We start from the raw sequence: 7,056 nt of genomic DNA, 5'->3' as shown, positions 1-7,056 counted from the left end.
GTGGACCGATAGAGATGGAGGTTTTGCGCAGTAGGAAGGAGCAGTGGACAGGGAATGGAAGATGGCGGAAAAGAGAGAGAAATGGAGAAGGAGACCCATCCATATCTCATTCATACGTGAGAGCTTGTCTTAGAGAGAGAGAGAGAAAAAGAGCCCGAACTACAAGAAACCTTCTGGTCTTTCAAGCCCCACCACTCAACTAATCTTAGTTTTGGGTCTTGGGGTAAACATTCCTTTTCATCTTTTATTGACCGTGTGGTAAGAGAGACCACCGCAGTCAGTAAATGCAACCAACTCTCTTGTCTCTTCCTCTTCCTCTTCCTCTTCCCTATTATGTACTCCCGCATCTTCTCATCTTTCATATTTCGAGGATTTTTACAGAATCAATTTTCTTATCTAAAAAAACACAAAAACTTTATATAAAGGTGAGGCTCTAACCAATGAGCACCTCATAAATTCATGCCTAAAAATCCTCAAAATCGATCATCTCGACCTTAAAATGTATAGACATGAGAAAAAATAGATTTCAAGTCTTGAAAATAGTATATTTTGTAATCTATTTTTTGAACCGTCGATTTTCAAAAATTTTAAGTGGTCATATATAATATACACTATTTTTGAAGTTTTAAATTTTGTAATTAAGAAATGAAATAAAGTTTTAGGCCATCACAAAGTTTTCCTTCGACACTGCTTCATTGTGCCCCTTACTATGATTGTTTAGAGCGTTGGCATTATACAAACGGCACGCTTAAAAAATAGGTCACGGTTTATACGAGTCCATGTAGAAATGAGTCACCTCTTAAAAATCTATTTTTGAAATGGATTTTTGGACTTATTTTTTAAGGACATGTAATCGCCAATATGGAGATCATGAATATGGAAAAATAAATAAATTTTAAAAATTAAAAATAATAATTCTATTAATAAAACATTTGGACCCGTTGGTTTCAATTATTTTTAGATGGACGACGTATTTGTGTCCACCTTTAAAATGGACGCTTTATACCTCGAGGATCACAAATGTAGAAATGTGGTCCCCACGCCATGAAACAATTTTCTTAAAAAAATATTCATATAATAGTTTTTCACTCCAATATTTCATTTCAAGCACATCATAGTAAATTGCTCTTTTGCTTGAGGGACAGAGTACATAGTATACTCCTAACGAAGTACCACTCTTCTTTTTGCAAAACATATTTAGTCCCACGTGGGACATGAATAATTAATTATGGTTCATTGCACGTACGATGCATGCTAGTGCGCAATCCTTAAATGGCCATTGTCACTAACCTTCTTGCACCTTCTTCTTGATGAGCTCTTCATATCTTAGTTAATCCATTTTAATAGATAAATTAAAGCATAAGCATGGCGCTTTCGTTTTGGATTAGGGAGCATAGCTTATGTTAATGAGAAGTGTAAGAAGAATTGGTCTCGAGTTACCGGTCTGTTTTTTCAAATAGTTTAAGAGTTATTTATTTGAAGGTATTAGTAAGGTGGTGTAAGTGAGAATGAAAACCACAAAATCGTAACTAGAATACGAAAATGCTACCATCACGACCCGAACCCCTTTTCCCTAACTGTACCCAAGCAATTCCTGAACCCAGATAAGGATCTATCTAACAAAAAGAAACGTAAACAAAGCTAGTGCATAATTGGCGATTCTTGGGCTTCTCAAATTTTAGTCGCCTTACTGATGATTTTGATCCAACTCGGGCGGTTCCATGAGGTATTCACCATTACCATTCTAATTGGTTGAATTTATTTATTTATTATACGCACAAAACAATTATCATTGTCTATTACCAAGAGGGACGCGCGTTGCACATACTATTATCACACTCTTAATATGGAAATTGTGGATTAAAATTTCCTTTTTTTTTACTAAAAATGGTTACATTTTTGTATTGGAGAGTTGGCTTCGATATACTTAATAGCACAAGAAAACATACTTTTGAATGCATAAAAAAAATAAAAAATTGTCGGAGAAAGATGAAATGTATATCACAAGGAGAATTTGCTTTTTCAATTAGATTTCTTACTATCTATTCTCAATTAATTACAAGTAGATGGATTTAATGAAGAAAAGTACATAAAATGAATTAAATCAGGAGATACACACACTTTGCATGGTAACTAAATAAGTAATCCCTCTCGGAGTCCCAAGTCCAACACGATGAATGTCACATGTCCCAACCTTAGCTGAATATATGTTAATGTATAATACAATAATGGAATAAAAAATAAGCAAGTGCATTTGGATAGTCACTCAATCCAGTGCTGCGACACTATGGGTGGTGACATGAGAGAGATTGAACAAAGATCTTCTGATTTTTCGAGGGTGAGATCTATAATAAAAAATCTATTATTTTCAAAGTAATTGTCCAGGGTTTCTTAAGTGCTTCCCAAAATTTCAAATTGAAAAAGTCAGAATATCTTTCCCCCGATTGAATAAATATACAGTATAATCCTGCAGAAACATAATATACACGCTAAAAAATAAAAATAAAAATAAAAATAATCGCCTTAGACATTATCTCGCTGCCACTCCATGATAGAGGTGGATATCATGTCAAATAAACCAAAAAGGCATTTTTATTAGAAGCCCATAAGATATTATACTCCCTAGGGTTAAACCCCATAATTAGTCTTAGGAACTCAAATTTTCGGGATATAACCTCTTTAAGACATGGATTAACATCAATAAAAAAATTTTAGGAACTCAAATTTTCGGGATATAACCTCTTTAAGACATGGATTAACATCAATAAAAAAATTTCCCTAGTTGCACCCTCTATGCACTTTTAAAAACTAATGTCTCAAGTTTGAATATTAAACATCTAATTTTTAAATGCTACAATCTAAGTGTTAGAAACTCAAATATCATTTTTTTAAAAAATAATCATTAGTGATTCTCCTTACCAAAATTTCATATTAAAAAATCGTCGCAAGTAGATCATCAGAAACTATACACCCGATGACCATAGTATACATACCCATATCACAAAAGATGGTAAAGAATAAGATAGCTCATTCCATTGTTGTGGAGGTTTATTGCTTCTTTGGAACAATGCCTTTGTATCCTTCTTGTTGTGTCATGAGATATGGAAATAGAACAACTTTATTATATATGTGGGGTTTTAATACCTGGCATTTTGGAAAAAGAATTGTCAATCGGGGTTGTGGATCTAGGTTCCTCTCCCCAATCCCTCTAATTTTGTTATTTTATTAGTTTAACTATCTTTTACCAACTCGACTTATTCACATTATAGATAAGACAAATTGGGTAAGCAATCCAAAACCTGATTATGGGATCATCCATCCACACTAATCCTAGATGAGACAAATTGGGTAAGCAATCCAAAACCTGATTATGGGATCATCCATCCCGACTTTATCCAAATCATCGATTCAACCATTCCATGTAAATATGTGGGTGAACAATCTGCCCCACCGATATGAGTTTTGAAACAACAGCAGTAAGTGTATATACATATATCTTTTGTCACAACATTCATTAATATTGTTGATATATATTCTCATCCATGCAATGAATCTCTTCAAAACTATCGATCTTGAAATACATTATAAATCACATATGCGCTCAAAGTCACAGGAAAAGCTCACCCTAAGGGCCCGTTTGGATCCCTGGATTTTCAATCCTGGGTTTGAGATTTCCTGGAAATGTTAATTCTCTGTTTGGATTGCATCCAAAAGAAATCAAGAAAATACAAATTCCCTGCTTGGATTGTCTGGAATTTTTTTTTTTTGGAAATGCAAATTCTCTCTCTCTCTCTCTCTCTAATTTTTGAGATAGTTTTTCTTATTAACGTTTTCTCTAAAATTTGAATACACTCTCTTTCAAAAACTTAAAATTTGAAATAGTTTCTTTCTAACTTAAAATTTGAAATAGTTTCTTTCTCTACAAAGTTTGAGATACTTTCTCTCTCTCTCTAAATTTTGATATAGTTTATGTCTCTAAAAATTTGAGATATTTTCTATCTCTAAAACTCAAAATTGGTGATGGTTTCTCTCTATAAAATTTTTGAGATAATTTATCTCTCTAAACAATTTCAGATAGTTTATATTCCTAAACAATTTAAGGTAGTTCTCTATCTAAAATATGAATAGTTTCTCTCTCTAAAATTATGAGGTATTTAAGCTATCTAAAACTTAAAATTTGAGATAGTTTCTATCTAAACAATTTAAGATGGTTTATCTCCCTAAGAAATTTGAAGTGTTTTCTCACTCTAAAATTTGATATAATTACTCTCTCTAAAATTTTAATATGCTTTATCTCTCTAAACCTTAAATTTTGAGATAGTTTCTCTTTACAATTTTCAGGTAGTTTCTATCTCTAAAATCTTAATATATGATTTCTATGAAACTTAAAATTTGAGATAGTTTTTATATCTAAAATTTTCCAAATAGTTTCTCTCTCGAATTTTTAGGCACTTTCTTTATCTAAAATTTGACATAGTTTCTCTCTCTAAAGTTTTTAGACATTTTCTCTCTTTAAAATTTAAAATTTGAAACCGTTTCTCTCTAAAATTTTAATATTTTCTATCTCTAAAACTTTAAAATTGAGATAGTTTATCTTTTTAATTTTTTAAAATAGTTGATTTCGTTAAATATTTCAAGTACATTTTCTATCTAAAATTTGACATAGTTTATCTCTTTAAAGTTTTAAGATATTTTATCTCTTTAAAACTTAAAATTTGAGATAGTTTCTCTCTCTAAATATTTTTGGTAGTTATCTATCTAAAATTTGATACGGTTTCTAATCTCTAAAATTTTAGTATGCTATCTCTCTCTAAAATTTAAAATTTGAGATCATTTATCTCTCTACATATTTTGAGATATTCTCTCCACATAATTTTAAGTAGTTCCTCTTTCTAAAAGTTAATGTAGCTTCTCTCTCTAAAATTTAAGATTTGAGATAGTTTCTCTATTTAAAATTTTAACTTGGTCTGTCTAAAACTTTAAATTTGAGTTAGTTTCTCTCTCTACAAATTTGTTATAGTTTATCTCACTAAAAAAATTGTATATTTTATCTCTCTAAAAAAAATTGTATATTTTATCTCTCTAAAATTTGATATAGTTTCCCTCTCTAAAATTTTAATATGTTTTCTTTCTTTGAAATTTGATATAGTTTCTCTCTTTAAAATTTTGATTTTTTTTGTTCTTCAACAGCAAAGTGAATCATTTCCATGAAATGTCAATTTCTCCTATTTTGGTGGAATTGAGATTTCCAAAATTTAAGCTTAAAATGAGCATCGAGGAATTCAACATAAATCTCAATTCCAATGGAAATGTCAATTCTAAGCAAACCAAACACGATTGGCTAGCTTTTTCAGAAAAAGTGACTCCTGAAAATCTGAATCCAATAACCAAATGGGCCCTAAATGAATGGCTTGGAAATGACATTACACATCCATTGTTAACTCTCTAAAAAGCAAAAATAAAAGGTAGATGAACAATTACATATCCAAAAGATAAGTGAATTTATGGAGGACCCAACGTAAGTTTCATTGTTAAAGAAGGAAACAGTTTTTATGTGGTCACGACCTCTTATATTATAGATGTGAGGCACATATTGAAAATCTATCATAAAAGGTTTTTTGGTGCTAGAAAACTCTCTAATTGATTATCTCGACCTCAAGATGTATGGATTTGAAAAATAAATGGATTTTAAAATTTAAAAATAGTACATCTTATAACATGTTATTTGATTTGTCTATTTTCATGATTTTAAATAGTTTTTCAGTATGCTTTATTTGTACCATTTTTTTAGTTTTGGATTTTATAATTAGAGGTGGTCCAAGCCATACTGAGGGTTTTTAACATGAGAACTGAAGGTGCATTGCTTTGATTGTTTGAGGTACGCGCCTTATGTAAGCTACACCTATTAGAGAATGATAATTTTTTGTGGTAAGGTTCAAAGTTTGTAAGCTTTTATATTTCCATTTCTCTCCTAGTCTAAGAGGCCAACTCTTTGCCAGGACAAAACATAAAAAATATATAGGAAAGGGCTTTGAGTCGTGGTGGTAGCACCCCATACTCTCGTTATTACATTGTGGTTGTCATTCGCACTACTAACACTACCCCACGAATACCTTCAAAAAGCTAACTCCTAATTTATTTGAAAAAATGGGTAGGGCCTGTCACCCCCACTAAATTGCCCCAAAAAAAAAAACATAAAAATATTGTTTGGGTAAATTGGAGGTTCAAACTTTCCAGCCACCCAAAACACAAAAAAACTAGTGTTTTGGTTGTTCAAATGTGCAAACCCAAAAAAGAAGAAATTAAGCATACAGTTAGAAGTGCAACTTTCCAATTGATATAAGCATAAAAAAGAACGAAGAATTTTGGGCAATTATGAAGTTTAACTTTATGAGTTGCCGAAATATTTATTTTGTATTTGAATGGTTCAAAAGGTTGAAAATAGGTTTTATTTATTTATTTTCATTGTTTTCGAATGATTCAAATTTTTAACTTTTATACCCGTTTGCGCTTTAGGAGATTACATAGTTAGATCGGGGAAAATAATGAAAATTTTGGATCTCACCTCCTAAATAAGGATGGAAACTGGCTGGGTCCTAGCCCTGTTAGTGCAGGGGCTAGGCAAGAATAAAATGATGCAAAAATAATGAAAAAATAATAACAAAAAAGGGCTAGCCTGGATCGGCACTAGGCCCACCCCACCCCTCGAGCTATAGTTACAGGCCCAATTTTTTTTTTAGAGTTGGCTCGAATGGGCCATGCCACCCAGCCCTTCGCTAGCCCTACTCATAAAACATGGAGTACCAAAAATTATTTTGGGTCCCTAATAAATTTTCAAATAAATAAAGAACACATATACTATGCTCTCCCAAGAACAATAATGTGAATCTACTCCTTCACTTAACTTCTTGGAGGATTTTTTAACCTAAATTTGGAAATTGCCTAAAAATCACTAAGCTATTTTTTTTTTTTAAAAAAAGAAAATAATTTTGAGTTCTTGGATTGTTTAGATATTGCCTTTCACAAATTGGATAGTCGTTGTTCAATCTTGAGACA

The sequence above is a fragment of the Amborella trichopoda genome, chromosome 4, assembly GCF_054954075.1.
Source record: "Amborella trichopoda isolate Santa Cruz 75 chromosome 4, AtrichopodaSantaCruz75HAP2 v2.0, whole genome shotgun sequence".
Classification (NCBI taxonomy): domain Eukaryota; kingdom Viridiplantae; phylum Streptophyta; class Magnoliopsida; order Amborellales; family Amborellaceae; genus Amborella; species Amborella trichopoda.
Note: the sequence above shows the minus strand (reverse complement) of the source record.